Source organism: Lutra lutra, chromosome 11, assembly GCF_902655055.1.
Source record: "Lutra lutra chromosome 11, mLutLut1.2, whole genome shotgun sequence".
NCBI lineage: Eukaryota > Metazoa > Chordata > Mammalia > Carnivora > Mustelidae > Lutra > Lutra lutra.
In genome coordinates this window covers 105,293,346-105,312,927 of record NC_062288.1, presented here as the reverse complement: position 1 = coordinate 105,312,927, position 19,582 = coordinate 105,293,346, and the positions used below count along the sequence as shown (strand labels likewise).

The 19,582-nt window shown below is 50.8% G+C and overlaps 1 protein-coding gene and 1 long non-coding RNA gene across 2 annotated transcripts in view; both read right to left on the bottom strand.

The window, feature by feature from the left end:
* The window catches only part of DPP6 (dipeptidyl peptidase like 6), a 650,194-nt gene that overhangs the window by 432,870 nt on the left and 197,742 nt on the right, over positions 1–19,582 (bottom strand).
* LOC125081053 (uncharacterized) lies at positions 1,118–5,976 on the bottom strand. Its single transcript, XR_007121573.1, has 3 exons — positions 5,561–5,976; positions 3,895–3,898; positions 1,118–1,129 (listed from the first exon to the last, which is right to left on the bottom strand). It is a non-coding gene; the product is annotated as an uncharacterized LOC125081053 (long non-coding RNA).

Genomic DNA, 19,582 nt, shown 5'->3' with positions numbered 1-19,582 from the left:
CCAGGTAACCAGACCTGAAACCTGAAATAAAAACATTTTAGCTCGTTTGGTTTTCCAAACCATAACTGAAATGAGAGTACACAACCTCCATGCCATATCTTTTTTTTTTTTAAGATTTTATTTATTTATTTGACAGACAGAGATCACAAGTAGGCAGAGAGGCAGGCAGAGAGAGAGAGGAGGAAGCAGGCTCCCCGCTGAGCAGAGAGCCCGATTCGGGATTGATCCCAGGACCCTGAGATCATGACCTGAGCTGAAGGCAGAGGCTTAGCCCACTGAGCCACCCAGGTGCCCCCTCCGTGCCATATCTTTTTAAAGCAAGGGATTCAAACAACCATCGATCTCTACACACTAACAGGGCCCTGCTTCCTCCCCAAATTAGAAACTTTTCCTCAACTTTCAGAATTCTAGATGAGCAGACTCGTTCAGCCCTTTCTCATGTGAGTGGGTGAACGATGTCCACTGCAAAATCCAGTCAATTAATGCCAAACACAGACGTGACTCATTTCCATAAAGGATAATAATGCTGTAATTCCTGATGAGGCAGAAACATGGTGGCTGTTTGTCACTGTACATGAAGAGCATTTTTGCATGGTCCACAGGCATGCTGGAGCTGGCCACGTTTTGGTGAAAGTTAATGGGAATCATCCTCCAACCCTCAAAGTCCCCCAGGTCTTCTTTGTGGAGCATTTGAAGGTCTTGGGCAAGCTTTCCGGGGTAGCTCCAGTACTAAAAGTGAGGGGGCAGGATTACATCCAGTGTAACGTCAGGAGACCATAATAAAATGTGTTTAATATCAGAGAAAGCATTTTTCAGAAAGGAAAGTCAGCTGCTTTCCATTTGTTTTGAGTTTGAGTGTTGTATACAGCCGACCTGGGATTGTTTGGGTTTTCACTTAGCCTCCTGAGTGACACTTGTTTATTGACTTCTTTTAGTCGATCACATAACTTGCACCCAGAAGGTAGGAACTACTTGTAGACACCAGAGCACAGTAGATTATGGCTCCAAGCCAGCTGCTTGCTTCATTGCATGTTGTTCTCTCTGGTGATGAGACTAAGTGTTCCTTCTCTAAGAGCCCCACACCAGCCACCCTCTTCCTTCTGCACAAAGACTCTGCTGCTCCCCACCCCTGCACCCCCATCCTCTCCCGGCCACTTCCTCTCCTCACCAGAACCCACCTGGAGATTCCAGGCATGCACACCTTGTTCTGCTCATGCTCTCCCTAGGATGCCCAATTTCTGAGTTCTTCCTTTCATACCTGGACCCATTTGGCAGCCAGAATGTTTCTCTCTTTCTTCAGAGTCCTTGATGTATTTCTACACAATCTTAAGAACCTATTGTTCTGACTCTTGTCCTGTTCCTTCAGGGCTCATTTTTATCCAGAGAGGCTTAAGTAACTTAGACAATGAGCAGAACAGAATTTAATGTACACTGGTTCAAACACTGCATCCATGTCACTTTTTTGAGTTGAGGAAGGACCACCTCAGAAATAAGTCCTGTTTGCACTTCTTAATACTGAATCTTGTTTTTTTGGTTTCCTTTGGCTACTACTTATTTTTTTAATACCACATTTACCTTCTCCATTAGACCTTCCCTGTAACGTACTTTCATAAAAAATTTAACTCTCCTGATGGTCAAAGTCAGCTCCTCTGTTTCAGTATCTAATTTTACTATGGGAGAAGCAACAGTATCTAATGCAAAGAGCACTGGGCAGAAGACATCCAAAGTCCTGCTCCTGGGTCATCATCACCTGTCTGTTCCTGGGAAGGTCTGTCCTCTCTCAGAATTCCACGCTCCATGCATTTTCATGTCCACTTTATAGAATATGCTGTTTATAAGAATTTTCATTCACTTTAGAAAACTCTTTGCAATGGCATTATAATCACAAAGATCCAGATAAATAATCTGGCCTCTCAATCAACACTGGATCCTGGGGTTCCTGATTTAACAGGAGAATAGACACATCAGCACTATGCATATCTGGGTTTGTGCAGCTTGGAGAAGAGTGAAAAACAACAAAAAATAGCTCTCACACACGAAGAGCCATCAGAGAACCAGCTTCCAGGGAGGGGTCCAGAAGCAAGTTCCCCAAGATAACACAGAATATCTCCATACAAAAGGAGATGTTCTGGAGATCTTTGAAGGAAAGGCAGGTTCTCAATGATCTGTGAGATTCCTGAGCCTAACAGGTGGACCTGGTCATGGGGTGCACTTGTGGACCTGGTCATGGGGTGCACTTGTGAGGTCTTTTCCAAGTCTGACTTTGTGACGCAAGAGGCCAGCTTGTGTGTGCGTGTGTACACGCTCGTGCATACACATCCACACACATTACAGATCCAGAATCTACCACTGAAGACTCATGCCTGCACAATATTTGAGCAAAAATATATCCTGGTTCACTGAAAGCATGGAGAATTAGTCCTTCTGTCTAGTCTTACTCACAACACTATTACTGATCACTGCTTTTCAATTCTAAGTCATTTGAAATAAGGAAGGCAGATTTTAAAATAAATTTGTGCTTTTACTTAGAGGAAAAAAATCCTTAATGTGGTTCTCTAAGGAAGGATTTAGTTCATTCGAGAGAATACAATAAATTTTAACCAAATCAGCTTCAGCTTTTTCTACTTCCCCTGCTAAGCTTCACTCTGGACACGCTGGTGAGGCGAAGGGCTTGGCCAGTGTGGACCTGCTTTTTAGTGGGGAGCCTCTACCATCTGATTGGCCTCAGAGCCAAAGGATGAGTTCACGTTATTCAGCTTAAAGGATATTTTGTTTCCAAACATCCCTGGACTGTTCATACTTCATTTAAAAATAAGTTTTGGCATATCTGAAGGGAAAGGGAAATGGTCTTCTAAAAGTTCACTCTCCATTTTAGTCCAATGTGTTTATACAGCATCTTAAAAAATCCATATATTCTCCTATTTTTAGTACATATTTTAACAAAAAAATGAGGAAAAATCAGCAATCTCTAATAGGTAAAATCATTGGGTTTTATAGTTTTCCTAGATTTGTTTTTTGTTAATTTGCAGTACTCCTCAGCATACAAACGTTATTTCCAGCTGCCACCCAGCTTCTGACTCCCAAGGTAGGTTAGAAACTGTACCGTGCCTCTGTTGGTTTGCTAAGAACTGTCAGTCTATTGCAATAACCAAGTAAATTTTCAAGAGTGTTGGACATAAGTATCGAGCCACAGAAAATCCAAATCCTCAGATTAACGCCTCCCAATGTAAGATATAAGGTGTCACCGTTGCAAACTCTGTCAGTATAATGAAATGATCCCTAATCCAAAAACCAAACCAAACCACAAACCAGCATCTCTTTTCTCCTTCTCTCTCTGTCTTAAACAAAATGCTGGAGCATATCCCTCTGCCCTGGCCTCCCTATAAACCCCCACCCAGCTGGGGATAGGACTATGCTCACAGCTCCACTAGCAACAAGGACGAAATGCGATCAAGAATGGGAGGACTCATTCAGAGCTCTGCCGTCTAAGCCCACAGAGCTGAGCTTAAATGTCTTTAAAAATTGATAAGCAACGAAGGAAAAGCAAATAGTCTTCAATAGTCCCCTAAAGGTGCATTAATTTTAGACATGAGACCTCCGCGCTCCATCCCATTTTGCTTCTCCTGCCCTGGTCCTGCTGTTGACCCTCACTGTGTTCTGCTTCACAGGGGGGCCACTATGTCCTTCTCAGGGTCAAGAAGATGCCTGAGAATGGGAAGACGGCCTCCTGACTCCTCCCTGCGCCCACAGCCACCTCTGTCCTCAGCGCTCTGCCCGTACACGTTGGCCACAATGGCCCCAGGGGCAAGGATGGGGGGTTTCCAAAGAACAGAAGGTACAAAATCAAACAAGACCCTACATGTCCTCTAAAACCCACACCCTAATTACTTCCACGCTCCTGACATGTAGAGGGAAACAAGAGTAAAGTTACACAGGAGTCCTGGGCCTTCTTCCACATAATAGAGATCGGGCTTCTCAGTGCCCGCCTTTGGGCTCAGACCTATGAACAGCAGGTGCTTTCTCCGTAATTATGAGCACTGTCCCATGGTCAGAAATGCTCCCTGAGTCCCTGCTGCCATGAGCCTGCAAGCCGAGGGCACATTTGCTTTAGACCTAGTGAGCAGGAGAACTGTAATAAAAGGAAGCCCACTTAGTCACAGGACGCTAATTTAGGGTGGACATGTTTCTTTCTTGAACAAATAATCTGTAGAAATTTTTTCAAAGGAGGAGGGGTCAGTTGGCCTGTTGTGAACCTCTTGGTGTTCACGCAACAGTGAGCTCTCCCACCAAGAAGAGGGATTCTTAGACTTCTCTATTTATAAAATCTTCTTCCCGGAAGAAATGAAAATTGTATATGAGTTCCTCAGATGATGGTAATGATGATGATACTACTATTAAGGTGGGCTCTCTTTTTTTAATTAAAAAATGGGCTTTGGGGGAATGACCCCCAAAATGCACCTCCCACTAAATACAGATCCAAAGTTGTCTTCATACTGTCTCCGCAGAGTTGGCGACAAGACTATCACACACTGTCCCCAAAGAGGCTCTTGGTTTTCCTGAACTCGAATGGCCCCAATCTTGGCCCCAATCCTAGCAAGCAGGACCTGACAGCACCCCTAAAATAAATCAGGGAAATCAGCTTCTGCTGTTGATCTACCAGGCTCGAACTAACTGCTCTGGGAATCTGCTGGTGTCTCCCAGGATCTATTTTAATGATCTGCTCTAGGAGAAGCAAGCAGTGATTAAAAGATAAGAACCCTCACAATATTTGAGAAGGGAATTAGGATATCTATAGGAGTACTCAAACCCGGCTTGCTGGTTCCCCTTCATTTCTGAGACTCAGGCTCCCAGCCTCTGCAGATGGCAGGCCTGAGTGGCAGGGTGAGTGGACACAGAGCCCTCCTGGCCATCCTTGGCCAGCCCTGAAAGCCCTGCTACTTCTCAACTGGGGCGGGGGGCTCCCCCTGGGTCCTAGCTGTGCAGTTTTCCTGGCACCGAGAGTCGTCCCTCTCTAGAGGCCCAGGATGAACAGCAATCTGTCCACCCTGCAGAAATACTTGAGCAGAGGAGGAAAAGGGACACAGGTATCACAAGAAAAGTCCTTTAAACACAGCTCCTATGTCCTCTCTGGACTTGTGTTAGAACCAGATCAAAGTCCTGTTGGAGGGTCAAGTACAGGAAAATTTGGGGCGGGGCTACCCACCTCTTCCAGCCCTCCCTCCTTACCCAGCCCCCCAAATTACAAAGTAGTTGGAAACCTTCACAACAGCTGTGCGGAGGAGAGAGGCCTTGGTGGAAGGGTCCCCTCGCACCAAGTTTACCTCGCCGCATGCTTGCTCCCCGCGCCCCTGCATGACGGGGAGGCCAGGGCATCTTGCAGAAATAGAAGTCAGGAGGGAGGCAGGCAGACCCCAGCGGCGCTCGCGCAGCGCCCGTGTTCGCCTCCAGCTTCGGGGCTCAGGGGAGGGCAGTCATGGCCAATGCAAAATCGCTCAGGAGACACATCCCCCGGATCCCCCACTCCCGCACACGCACACGCACCCCCGGAAAGCAGCGTTACCTGCTCCTGCTGCTGCACGGATTTCCCCGAAGCATTAGGCTCCTTGGCCGTAGTCATGGTCCCCGGCCTCGGGCGCGCGGCGGCACGGGGGCAGGTGCGGTCTGACGGCGAGTTCCGAGCCACCGGAGTCCAATCGGCGGGGAGGGGTGTGATTCAGTCCATACTTCCGAAATCACACGGCTATTTCGGGGAGGGTGGGGGAGGGAGCGTGGGTGGACCAGCCTAGTTTTCTCTCAAACGCGAGGAGCGGAGAGCAGATCCGAACAGGGGAGAGGCTGCGGCTTGGCGGGGCTTCTCCAATTAGCAACAGCCTCCGCGATCGCCACAGAAACAATGGTAACTGCTTAGCAACCGGCAAGTGGCGGCGCGGTGCAGGAAGGGGACCCGAGCGACGCGCGCCGCTCCCGCCCGCCGCCCGCGGCACACGGCGCATGCTCGGGCCGCTCGGCTGAGGAGGGGGCGCGGGGGGCGCGGCGAGGAGGGGCTGGAGAGGGGGTGCCGGGGGAGGAGCGGCGTGGGGAGGCCGGAAAGGGGCGGCAGGACCGGGGTGGCTGGGAAAGGGGACGACGGAGGGCACCTGGCGGGGACCCGGGCGGGGGCGCGCGGCCACAGGCCGGAGACCGTCGCCGCCCCGGCTGCCCAGCCTGGGGGGCCGAGCCGGTGCCCCCCGTGCCGCGCTCGCCCGCGGGTCACACCCGGACGCGGGAGGGGGGCGCTCAGGGGACGCGCGCAGATGGTCTTTGTTTCTCCCTTCAGCCAAGTAAGTGCCCCGTGCGAAGGCAGCCGGGGCAGCGGGTTGGGGGCACCCAGGAAGGGCATCTCTTCTGCCTGCCCGGTGGATTTTGCAGGGATGCTAGATATGGAAATCTCGGCATTTTTTTTTCTCTAAAATTCCGAAAACTTACTGTTTCCTCTTTCTACTCAAAGAATCTCCTGTTTCTCTTTGAAAGATCAACCAGAACCTCAAGGGTGTCTGTCGTTTAAAAGAAAAAAAAAAAAAAAAAGGAAAACAGCATCTGGGGTGACCTTATAGGAGCCAGGCTCCCTGCTGAGTCCGGAGCTCAAGGAGACAGCAGGGCAGACAGGCCAGTCCCCTGGCCCCTGCCTGGTCTCCTGGCCACCTTGCACTGCCCGTGGGCCTTGCTGGGCCTCCCTGCCCCTACCCCTGGGGCACACCGGCTGGCTGGTAGAGGAGAAATGCTGTGTGGGCCGAGCTGACTGGCTTTGGGTAAAACATGAGTAGCCACTAGATTACAGGTGGGAATGTCTCATGGCCTTACAGATAGGCAGACCAACCCAGCGCCCAGAGGCCTTCTGCTGCCCCTGTGCGTGAACAGTGCCCTCTGCAAACACTGCTCTTAGTCGTCCTGGTCTAGATCTTCCACATCTCCCAAAGGCCTCCCAGGCCACAGGCATTCCCTGGCCTGGGGGAGCATCCCCGACCTGCACTCAGCGCTAGGAAGTACCCTCAGGAACAAAGTCGCCACCAGGAAAGACGAAGTAGATACATTTCGACGCAAAAGCTGTCCAATAGCAGACTTCTTGTTTGGTTCCTTCCTGGCACCCCTGGCCCTTAGTCATTTCCCAAAAACAAACACACTTGCAAAAGCCACTGCATTATAACCTTCTTTGGAGTTGACTGATGAACCCAGATCATGGCAGAGTTGCCTGGTCCCCTCTGCCACGGTCTGAACTCGATTCTGGTCTAAGATTCTAAGACACCAGGACAGGCACCTGCGAGTGTGCAAGGCTTGCCTAAGAATCCAAAAAAAAAAAAAAAGGAAAACCCCGTGTAAACTCCTGTCACACAGTAAGGATTGGGGGTTTGGTTGGTGTTTTGTTTCTTTTGTTTCAACTTCCCTATAGGACAGGGTGTTGCCAGTCCATGTCTAACTCCTCTTTGTGGCCTCAGGACCCAGGGTCTGCACACAAGTTACTCTCTGTGTCGGTTTCGAGAAGTGTGCCAAGTCAAGCAGACTCTCAGAGGAGGTCTTCACAGAGCTACAGCCTCCTATGTGGAGGGGGTCTTCCCCCCAGGTCACGTCTCTGGTCTCAGGAGGCTGCAAGCAAACCTGCCCTCAGACCCCAGCAGCAAAGACTCAGCTAGAAGGGCTGAGCAGCCATTTTCCCCCTGGTCCCTGGACCACAGTGACCCCAGTGGCAGTGGGGGGGGGGGGCAGGGGGCACCTGGTGATAAGTGAAGTGAGTGGCCACACCTGGACCCAGTGGTCTCGGCTGCAAAATACCTTTTTACTATTTCAGTCTCATTCCTGAGAATCTCAGAACTTGTTCTCTAGAGTTTCTGCTTGAACGAAACTCCAGAGGGGGCGGGGGTCAAATCTTAACCCACCATCTGTTAGCATCTCTGAAAGGATGCACTGCTAACTCCAGAGGCCAGGACCACCACCCCACATGGACATCCAAGGACAGGGACCACAGCAGGAGAAGGGAAGGGATCTAGGGGCTGTCTCCTCCTCTCTGTTTCTGGGGCCCTGGGTCTAACCCAGGGAGAGTGAGTCATAGGCTGGGGGTGCTCAGGTGTGTGGTGGGGAAGGACATGAACCCCCCCACCCCGGTGCTTCTGTTTTTTTATTTCTCAGTAAAGACTTTACCTATTTTTTCACATCTATGATGAATACGGATGTAAGTAAGTTCTCCTGCGCCTGCAAGATGGTACCTGGTACTTCAAAGGAGGCTCCCACTGGCCTCACATTATGAGATCACTGAGTGCTTGCCTGAGCAGCTTCCTCCCAGCTGCACACCCCCATTCGTCACCTCTGATTTTGGGAGCCGCGGGGTGGAAAAGTCTGAGCATCACTGGTCAAGGGCCAGGCCAGACTATGCCATTCAGAACCTTTTGGTGCAATTTTCTGGCACCAGGTCCCCGAGCAGCTGACTTTTCTGCATACTTGACCTTATGGCGCTTCGGTGAGAAAGGGCGGGCTCGCTTGCCAAACGCAACAACATGGTGAGCCCGGCGGACAGGAGAAACCACGCCTGGCTCTGGTTAGACGAGGAACTGAGGACAGTCCAACGGCTGGAAGCAGAGAGCAGGACAGTGGTTGCTTGGCCTGCGCAGAGGGGGAAACAGGGAAGTGCTGTGTACAAAATGCCTGTTCTGAACCATGGCCAAGTTCTGGAGAGTTCTCCACACGGCGCCTGCAGAGAACAGCACCGGACCGCTCACTCCGTCTGTTCCCACGGTAGATTGCATGTTAAATGTTCTGACCACAAGAAAAAATTTAAAAACACGGAGAACAAGGGCTGCCATTTGTCAATATTTAAGAATTAATCATCGTCCCTCCAGAGGCCAAACAGCGCGCTGATGGTCATCCTCCAGCTGGACGCAGTGAGCGTCCCTCGGAACCCAGAGCCCATGTGCAGGGAACGGAGGACTCAATTTTCCTGCATCAGCAATTTTGCCTCAAACTCCACGGTCAGAGGAAAGGCCAACAACCAGCTGGTACAGGGTCTGGTTCTCCACCACCCCCCCACCCCACGGCGGTGTAGACCAAAAAAAAAAAAAAAAAAAAAAAAAAAAAAAAGTTACAGATAAATGTCTGGAAAGCGTCACATGTAAATACTACAGTTTCCAAATTCCAGAGACTGTGGGAACTACAACTCAGAAAAGTCCAGGGTGACTCCAGCAGGAACAGGAGTGCCCCCAAAGGCATACCCCCCATTCCTTCCCGATGTCACACATACTTATTAGCAAAGGGACCATGCTTACCTGCTCCCATAACGATGACAATAAGAGCAGCTCCCTGGGGTCGTGCTAAGAGCTGCGCACCCAACCCCCAGCAGCTCTGTGCGGCTCCACTGATAGTCCTCCCGTGACAGAAGGAAATTGGTATTTAGAGAATTTAAATCTGAACCCCTTGGTTACCCAGAGATTAGGGAGCCAAACCAGGATGTCAGCCTGGGCAATTCAGGCCCGGGGCCACCGTACTGCCCAGCTCTGAATGCCTGGAGAGTAGAAAACTGAAAACATTTACACAGTCCACATGCCAGGAATTTCACACACTGAGAATTTCAGGCACACGATCTTCCCCCTTAAAATCTCTTCAATGCCAGTGGTGTCAGTTGGCTCGGGCAGCAACAGTGTTCCACAGACGGAGGGACTCCATGGCTGGGACGTGTTCTCACAGCTCCATCCAAGGTCAAGGTGTTGGTTCCTCCTGAAACCTCTCTCCTTGGCTTGTGGACGGCCCTTTGGCCCGTGTCCTTGCTGGTCATCCCTCTGTGTGTGTCTGTGTCCAAATCTCCTCTTCTAAGGACACCAGCCAGACTGGCTTAACCCCCGTCCCCCAGTGGCCCCAGTTTACCTCACCTCTTTAAAGACCCCATTTCTAAATACAGTCACGTTCTGAGCTCCTGCCTATTTGGCAGGGGTCAACATACGGATGGGGGTGCACGGTTATCCTGTGTACTGTTAGCCCCCTTGTACTTATGAGGAAAACAGGCTTAAAATGACGAATAAGTTCCTCCAAAATCATAGAGTTAGTGGTAAGTGGCAGAGTGGGCATTTAGATCCACTGGTGTGATCAAAACCCTGCTACACACACACACACACACACACACACACTGCCTGAGCCTCTTCGAACACCTGCTGGGGGCCTAGGCAGGCTCGTACTCCCTAAACTGTCCGAAGGAGAGTAAGGCTCTTGCCGACCCCAGCAGAGCCCCACTCCCGCTGGCAGCTAAGACGCCCTTGCTCAGGCCTTTATCGGGTGATTCCCTCCCTCTCGTGTCTAGGAGTGTCCCACTTGACAGAGCACAAGTGTGTACAAGCAGCATCCCAGCTTTTGGAAGGCGAGAGCTCCTGGGCCAAGGGGGCAGGAAGAGGAGGATCTACAACCTGAAGCACCTTCGTTCTGCAGCCGAGTACTTCTGGGGAGCGAAATGCCGGGAGCAAGGGCTAGGCCAGGCCCTGGTTCCAGACCAAGCCAGCTCCTCCCCGGCACACTAGGGCCCAGGCAGCCGGAACCTCACAGAGCACAAGGCAGGTGTGCCTGCCAGTGGGCAGCCGCTTGTCCTGCCGTGTTACTCCCTCCCATTCCCACCCGCACTGTGGCCGGTGCTGTTAGAATCTCTCAGCTCTGCCATCAGCCCCACTGAATGGACCTGAGGCAGATCAGGCCTTTGCAGGTGCATCTGGAGAGTTTCTTGTAGGCATGCTGATGGACCCTTGCTCCACTCCCTGCTCCAGAGGTGTCCGACTAGCGCACTGGCACAGGCCTGGATCGTGCACAGCTCAATGCCATCTCCCACCCACCCCTCTGATGTTGGCTCACGTTGCCCCAGAAGCCCTTCAGCTAAAACAGCTCTGCATCAAGACCCACCCGATCTGCAAAGCTTCACCGAGTCCTTACCACGTGCGCACAGCCAAAGTACCCACAGAAACAGCACACGGCCTGACCCGCTGCTGCAAGGGGGAGACTGGAATGTCTTTCTGGTGGAACCTATGAAGATTCTGGATTCTTCAGCATCAACCACCTGCAAGAGGAACTAACTTACAACTCCCTGAAAATAAGAAATGGGGGCAGCAAGGTATGGTTCCCTGGAGAGGCAAGCGGAGATCCAAAGAAGCAATTTAAAGATAAATAAATAGAAAGAAAACACTGAGCCTTACCAAGGGGGAGGAGAATGTGGATAAGTTTCCTGAAGACTGGGTTTCTATATTATTTATATACTAAGGATTTGGCTCACTCCATTATATAGGAGCTTGCAAATCTAAAGTGTGAAGAGCAGACCAAGAGGCTAGAAACTCAGGGAAGAGCTGAGGTTGCAGCTTGGGTCAAAGGCCAACGGAGGGTAAATTTCCCTCTTTCTCTGGGAAGATCTTTTTCTTAATGACTTCAACTGATTGGGTGAGCCCCACCTACATCAAGGAGGGTAATCTGCTTTACTCAAAGTCGACTGCTTTAAATGTTAATCGCATTCAGGAAATCAAAACCAAAACCAAAACCACCACTACCACCACAACAACAACTTTCCACAGCACTCTCTAGTTCGGTCAAAAACTGGGTCCAATGGCCCAGCCAAGTTGGCACGTAAAATTATGATGACAGGCTCTAAGTAGAAGTGACTGGTGGCGGCATTTTAGTGTTCTTAATTTCCTCTCCTTCTCCTCCCTCCCTGCCCCATCTTTCTACCTGGAATGCTTGCCACCGTTTTCAGCCATGAGACCAAAACCATTCATGGGACACACCCTTGGGAAGGCACTTACAGACCTGAGGACCTTGTGAGAAGGAGTTTGCCATAGCACCCCCAGCTCATTATCAACAAAATGTATATACGGGAAAGAAAAATAAACTTCTCTCTCGTCTAAGTCACTGTGATGTTAGGTGTTATGAGCTCACATTAACACAGTGGAGAAACCTCTTCTGTCTCCTCTTTGTATTACTCCTAATAGTTGTACAAAGCGTCCCCCTACAGTGAGAGTAGATAAAAGGAGGAAGGAGCAGGAGCTGATCTGTCCTGTCTCATTACACCTCATTACATTCTCGATGTAGTAAATGCGTGAGCATCTAAATCAGGGCCCGCAAACTATGGCCCGTGGGCCAAACCCGATCTACTTCCTGGATTTTAAATAAAGTTTTATTGGAATGCGGCTGTCCCAACTCACTTACATACCATCTAACAGGTGCTCTGCGTGACAGTGACTGACGTGACACCATGACAGTGACCATGTGGCCTATAGGTATAATATTTACTATCTGGTCCTCTGCAGAAACCGTTTGCTGATCCCTGGCCTGGAGGTATCTGGTTACATGCCAAACACAGGTATGTCCATTCATTCGGAATCCAAAATGCAGTAGAAAAAAAAAATCCTTCCAAAATCAAAGTCGAGCACCTCCCCAATCCCCCAAACCCAAAGACAATAGAGAAGTCTAACCTGATTCACTGTCAGCCTCAGCTCACCTCCCACCGTGCCCATCAGAGTCCCTTTTCCACACTGGAGAGGCACACTGTCCCCCCACACCCATGAGCACATCCTACAGCATCCTCTCCAAATCCATGACAGTTTCCGGGATGGGGCACAGTGCCCCAGAAGCAGGAACTGCCTGTGGATTTGGGGGATACTGAGAGCATTCAAACGGCCCAACCTCCATCAGTTAGGGTAAGTGTTCAAAAACGTGTTTGAATAGATTAACAATGCAGAATATTCAAAGGAATTCAGATATGCAGCATATTTGAGTGATTTTCAATTTTTTTCTCTGAAAGATGCTTCCCTTGCTGATCACAAACCTTTATGAGATGAGATAATGCTCATCACTCCTCCTGGGGACTAAGGCCACAGGATGCTTGGCCAGAGTCACTGTCTCCAGCTGCCATGGAAGTCAAAGGCTGTGTTTACTGAGAAATTACTATGTGCTAGGTGCTTTGTATGTAAGTCAGGACATCTCCTCTCATGGTCTCATGGTCTCATCGGAGAGGGAAACTTGTAACAGATAAATGTCTTTTGGTCCTGCCTTAGGAAGTACAAGGAGACAGGTGTCGGGAGAAGTGGAGTTGTCCATCTTTGTGCGAGGCTTAGCAGAACGCACTGGGTGCACGCCAGGCAGTGTTAAGCAGTGATTAGAAGCGAGATAATGGGCACCCAGGGTAGCATGGATGGATGGTAAATACAGTGCTTAAGGCAAAAAAATAAGAAATATCCATATTTACACATATATACATATATATGTAAGAATATATTTACATAAATGTTAGAAAACAGATACATGCATTTATAAAGAAACTAAAACCCTTTAACAAATAAAAAATGCATTCCTACAAAATATGTGTTTTGCAAAAATACATACAAACTAAAAAGCTATTCATCAAATAAAATAGACTATTTGCTGACTGCAGGGTGAGAAAAGAGAGTAAGTGACAAGCCCAGTTAGGAAAAAGAAAGGGAAGAAGGGAGAGAGAAACACAAAGAGGAAGCATAGGGAAAAGGAAAAGAAGGAAGAAGGAAGGGGGGGTGGTTTGCTTGATCAGTGGATGAACCTGTGCTATGACGTCCAGCTCTGCCCCGCTCCATCCCACACCTGTGAATCAGTTGGAGAAGGTCCAAAAAGCGTGCATGGGAGTACACAACTGCTTGTACCATCTTCTGGAAACCTGCCGGATGCTGGAGAAACACTGCCTTAGTTCTTTATTGGCAGAGGAGGAAACTGGCTCTGAGAGAAAGACTGCTTGCTCAAGGTCATGTCGACTGTGGTCTGAGGAAGGTGAACCTACCCCAAAGTCAACCCTCTGCTCCAGGCGGGAGACCCACACTCTCTAAGCTAGGTATTCCCAAAGTTCCGTGCCAGCCAGAAGGTTCTACACTGTGAGTCCAGGTAGATGTTCCCAGGCTAGTAATGAAATTTCTGGATATAACGCAAAGGGGCTTTTAAACCAACTCCCCTTTATATTCGCATCCTGGCTTTTGTTTATTTCCTTTTTTATATTTAAATGCATATAATTTATTTCTTATGTATCATGTTGTTCTCTAAGTACCTTCAACACATAGGCTGTGTTTTTCTCGAAGATGGCAAGTTTCTTTTTTCCTTTTGCACCTAACTTTTAGGTGGCAGCGAGCCCCAACTCAACAATGAACTTGCAGTTTTGAAACTTTGCTTTAAACATTTCATGTTTCATCCCAGCGTAGCTTAATTTCATTCAGGTTGCCTTGCCTGTCACGTCTGCCCCTGAACCATCGCCCACCTTTGAACACGGCCCCAGAGCAAGGGTGCTCACACAGCCTGCAGGTCGGCCCCACGTGCTAGCGGGTCACGGCTCAGCACGGCCGGCTCCTCCCCGGGCACCTCCTGCGCCAGGAAGACATTGTCAACCGAGTCTCGACGGGGCCTTGCTTATGGTTTCTAATGACCCCTGTTGAAATGCAGCCCTAGTCTGGAGCCAGCAGAGGAGCACACTTTCACGTTGTTTGGGGAACAGGCAACATTTTCCTCAGTGGTGTTTCAGGACAGAGACACCCGGCCGAGGCCCCGGGATAATCACATCCTCTCTGCTTTCCCTGGACCTTGGCTCACCTCCCTGCCTTCTGGCCCGGGGCTGGTCATTTGAGGTCATTTGAGGCTGGGAGGAAAGTGTCCCCCACCCCCACCTGATCTTTTAGTTCTCACACTTCATTTCCTTTCTTCCCTCCCTCCCTCCTTCCTTCCTTCCTTTCAAATTTTATTTATGTATTTATTTGAGAGAGCAAGTGTGAGCAGGGGTAGAGGCAGAGGGAGAGAGGGAGAGGGAGAATCTCAAACTGACTTCATGCTGAGCACAGAGCCTGATTCGAGCTCAATCTCATGACCCTGAGACCACGACCAGGGCCAAAACCAAGAGTCAGTCACCCAAGTGACTGTGCCACCCAGGTACCCCATCATGCTTCATTTTCAACTCCAAATGAATAAATCAGCCAATCCATGCCCATGGTTTCCAGAGAAGGATCAGTCAATGAAATCCCTATCATCCCGTTTTGTGGAAACCCGTCCGAGTTGACTTTGGGGATATGTGTAAATGACATTCAAAGGGCCACACAGAACTGGAGAGATATGAACAATGACAAGCTAAGACAGACGGTAGCTTCTCTGGGAAGGCATCCTCAAAGCAAGGGCACGAACAAAGGAGAGTCAGAAAAACCAGGACCCAAACACTAGCATCAGCATCCCCCCACCCCTTCCATCCTTACACGCCAGGCTCGAATGCCACCTCCCACCTCCCCGGGGCCTTGGTCCCCTGCCCAACTGTCCTCCCATCACATGCACTCGACGTCCCAGGTTCGTGAGAAGTCCCTGTCCTCACACCTTGCCTGCTTCCCTGGCACCCCTGACCCCTCCACAAGTCTCTCCACGGGCAGGGCCAAGAGCAAGTGCTACCATCAGCTAACGGAATGGCTTTGGGGCAAAATCGTGGGTTCGCAAACCCCAGGTCTATTCATCTGCTGGCTTTGTGCAAGACTCTGTGTGCCGGCTGTTAAAAGGACACAATAGTCGATGGCTGGTAGAATGCTGTCGGAACGAAATCAGATCAACTCTGAAGCCGGTGGACACCGAGTGCGGCCTCAATACACGCTTCCTCTCCTCGCCAGACCCGGAGCACCTTAAGGTCAAGTCCGCTCCCGTTGGCATTCCCGGTGCCAGTCACCGTGACTGAAATCAGGAGGACGAGACTCTCCCTCCATATGGTGCACGGAGAGGTCAGAGCCTGGTCATTCATGTCAGTCACTTGTTACTGACGTAGACATGCACACGGAGGTGTGCTCTCAGGGTGCTGAGGCCCCGTGGGCACGACTGACATGGGGACACACGGGACAGGAGACACGCATGTGGGCCGCCCCGGGTGCACGGGCAAAACCCGTGGAAGGCACACAGGACGGACTGACTGGCCGGAGGAATCCTCCCGCGTGCTGCTGAGACGCCCGAGCTGCGGAACCTTCTAGAACTCGGGGCTCCGTGCCCGTCCCACCCCCATTCTGACACCAGGGCAGGCACCTCCAGCTCCATCTCCTGGGTGAGAGCAAATGGAGGGCCCCACGGCTTCACGCATGGGGCCCATGGGGTCCCACCAGGCCGATGCCCACCATTCAAGGAGGAAGGACACAAGGCAGAGCAGTGACCACGGAAGAGAGGAAACTCCTGATCATCAGAAATGGAAGAGAAGACCCGCGAGGAAGGTCGATTCCTCCTGTTCATCAGGTGGGCACAAAAGGTTCCCTGAGCTGTAGATGTCTGTTGTAAGAGCCTCTTTAGCCAAAAATTAGAGCTAAGTGGAAGGCCTTCAGAATTAGGGCCCGCCTCTGTGAGGGAGCACAGGCAGGACAACCCCACCCTTCATCTCCTTCTCCTTCCCGGCTGCGTGGCAACCTCTCTTGGGACCACGAGTTCCAGGCCCCTGGAGGACAGCGCACACACCATAGAGATGCCCATGAAGGCCTGGAAGGGGGAGGCTTGTTTGAGCCTCCCAGGAATCTGCCAGAGGTAACGCGGCCCTCCCTCCTTCCTGACACACGGGCGGAGTCAGGGGCGTGCGGGCCCTCTGCTCTCACAACCGCTCCCTTCTGCATGTCCCCTGCCCAGTCAACCTGTGGACTAAGGTCTGGACTTTGCGGGGAGCGGGTCTGCAGCTGCAGGGGGCCCCCCGTCAGGACCTGAGCCGGAACAGGACTGTGTCAGCTCTGCGGAACGGCCTCTTCCTTATCCAGTCCCCAAGTGCCTTCTTGGTTTGGGGGCACTTAACTGTCCTTCCTGCACCTCCTAAGGCTACGCAATCGTAATAATGACGAGATCTCTGTGGCATCATAGATGCCAGACGGGATGGGAGTCCGACCGCCACCAGCCCCCACAAGAAACAGGAAAGGCAACTTGCTGACGAGCACGGAACAACCAAATGAAGACAACGACCAGCCTTACGGGGATAAGAAGCAAGATTTAGAGCATAAAATTAACTCGATCTACCGTCAGTTGTGTCCATCAGCATTTAGGGAGTAGAATGAAAATAAAAAACAAAACAAAACAAAAGTAGCGTGAACTCTTGTAAGCGTATTATTACTTAAGGAGACGTTGGCCAAGTGAGGTCAGCTGCGAAACAGAAGAAAGCTGCTGCTCTAAGCTCTGTGAAAAGTCAAAACGGATACTGTGTCTGTTTGCACGGCGGTTCCCTTCCCTCCCGACGTGCTTCGCTCTCTCTGAGGATGCCCGGCACCCTCGCTGCTCCAGAAGCCTCTGCCGGCCGGCCCCAGAGCAGCTCCCAGCAGCCTCAGGATCCAACACTCAGGAATTTCCCATTTGCAACACACTCACTCGCAAAATAAGCCACGACCCCAAATCAACCGGAGGGTCTTTACGCAACAGAAAAGAAAAACCCACCCCCAGAATGAATTTGCTTTTATGATTGAACAAGTCTCTTACAAAGATGCTGGGATGAACGCTGGCAAGGGGAGACCGGCCTCGGACGGAGCACGGTCCGCCGGGACGGGAGTCTGGTTTGGGCCACATCCCAGAATGACGCGAGACTGACCCTGCAACATGACCGCGGATTTCTCAGAGCCCAACCTGAGGAGAGGGAAGGACAGAAGAGAATACAATTTATTCAGTAAAATTTGTAGGGGGCCACAGAGGATCTAATTTTGATATATTTTCTTCATCAAGGCTTCAGAATCACAATTATGGGTTTATCCTTTGTGGTTGGGATCGTTCATAAAACCGGAACGGATACAGTTGACGTAAGACGACCTCTGTCGCTACATGAACTTCGTGTGGATAATCTGTCAGCGGATCCCGTTAACAAACCTGCCCTTCCAGAAGGACTCACTTGAAGAAATTCAGGACAAGAACTTATGGATTCAGGGCTAGCTTTTCCTTTACCCTCTTTGGCAGCTTCCAGAAACCTCGCCCTTCAGATGGAGTATGGTCTTCCGACGTGTATGGAATTCTACTGACCCCATTCCAGAAAGGAATGGGGTTCTCGAATGGGGTCAGCGCTCACTGCTACTGGAGCAGTAAGGACGGGGAAGGTTTTCCTTCTGCAGAGAGTTTAGATTCTAGGTGAGAACCCCTAAATGTCCATCACTGGTTTATTCTGGGCGGGAGGCCCCTTGGAGTGTCCCTCTTGGAGTCAGGCAGGACACCTCATCACGGATGATGGGACCAGCGTCTGTGGCCTCATCAACAGACGGCCAATCTCTGACTATCAATTCCACAGAAGTGGGGGGGGGGTGGTCAGGCCAAAATGATTGCCCTTTCAGCACCCTGAACTCAGAAGAAGCCAGAGTCTGTTACAGGTGAGTGGTTAGACCGACGATGGAGGACAAGGGGGGTGAGGGGTGGGGCCCAGCTGTAACCGGGCACCCGCCACGAAGCAGCTAGGATGGCCGGCTTGTGTAGAGAGCACGAAGAATGTGTGGGGGACAGCTGGCAGCAGGAAGGAAGGATGCAGGGCCTTACTGGAAAGACCTGGAAAGACCACGGCTCATGGCGCTCTCCCAGCTTGCACTACTTTCTTTCTTTCTTTCTTTCTTTCTTTCTTCTTTCTTCTTTCTATTTATTTGACAGAGATTGAGATCACAAGTAGACAGAGAGGCAGGCAGAGAGAGAGGAGGAAGCAGGCTCCCTGCTGAGCAGAGAGCCCGATGCGGGGCTCGATCCCAGGACTCTGAGACCACGACCCAAGCCAAAGGCAGAGGCTTAAACCACTGAGCCACTCAGGCACCCCCTAGATCCCATTTCTGGCATGGGAGGTGTGTATCCTTAAGTAATTAATTTCATCCAGCGATGACTTGAGTGTGACTTTATTTTCTGCAGTCACAAGGACCACATCAAAGCAGCTCCGGACTGTGTTTTAGAATTTATATAAACTCAGAGGCCTCCTTCGCCTGAGCGTTAGCTGGTCTGTGACCCAGCATTTGGCGGCAGTGAGGGGCGGGTCCCCACACAGGCCTGAGGGTCCCAAGGTCGTCTCCACCGCAGTGACCCGGTCATTCTGGGGGGCAGTGGAATTCATACAAGAGGCTTTTGGGAAGCTGATTGCAAACGGGTTCTGGTTCTCAAGCCCAGCTCTGTTCCCCACTTGCTGGGTTTTGACTCCACTCAAAAGCAGATTATTCCTAGATCCCTGGTTGGTGACCCTTTTTTCTTTATGTGGCCTCTCATTTAATTCCCATTTATTGAGCATCGACTACATCCTAGGTCCCATTTACACACCAGGGAAACAAACACCACAACCTGTGGCTTTGAAGGAACCTGAGGCTCATGGAGGCCGGACAGAGAAACAGAACATCCAGGGAGATGTGGAGGCAAGGGTGGAGAGCAGGGGCAGGGATCTGTGGTTCCGGGCATGGAGTGGGCGTGACAGCAGGGGACAAACCGTCCTGCAGACGGCTGAGGGCTGAGACTACGCAGCAGATGCCATGAGCAGACCTGCAGCTAGAAAGGCTTCTTTTCAGAGTGTGGGACCCAAAGGGGGACGGAGATGCCAGGTTAGGAAGTTTCTGGAGTAGTCAAGCAAAACTCCCAAATGCCTAAGTAAAGTGATAGG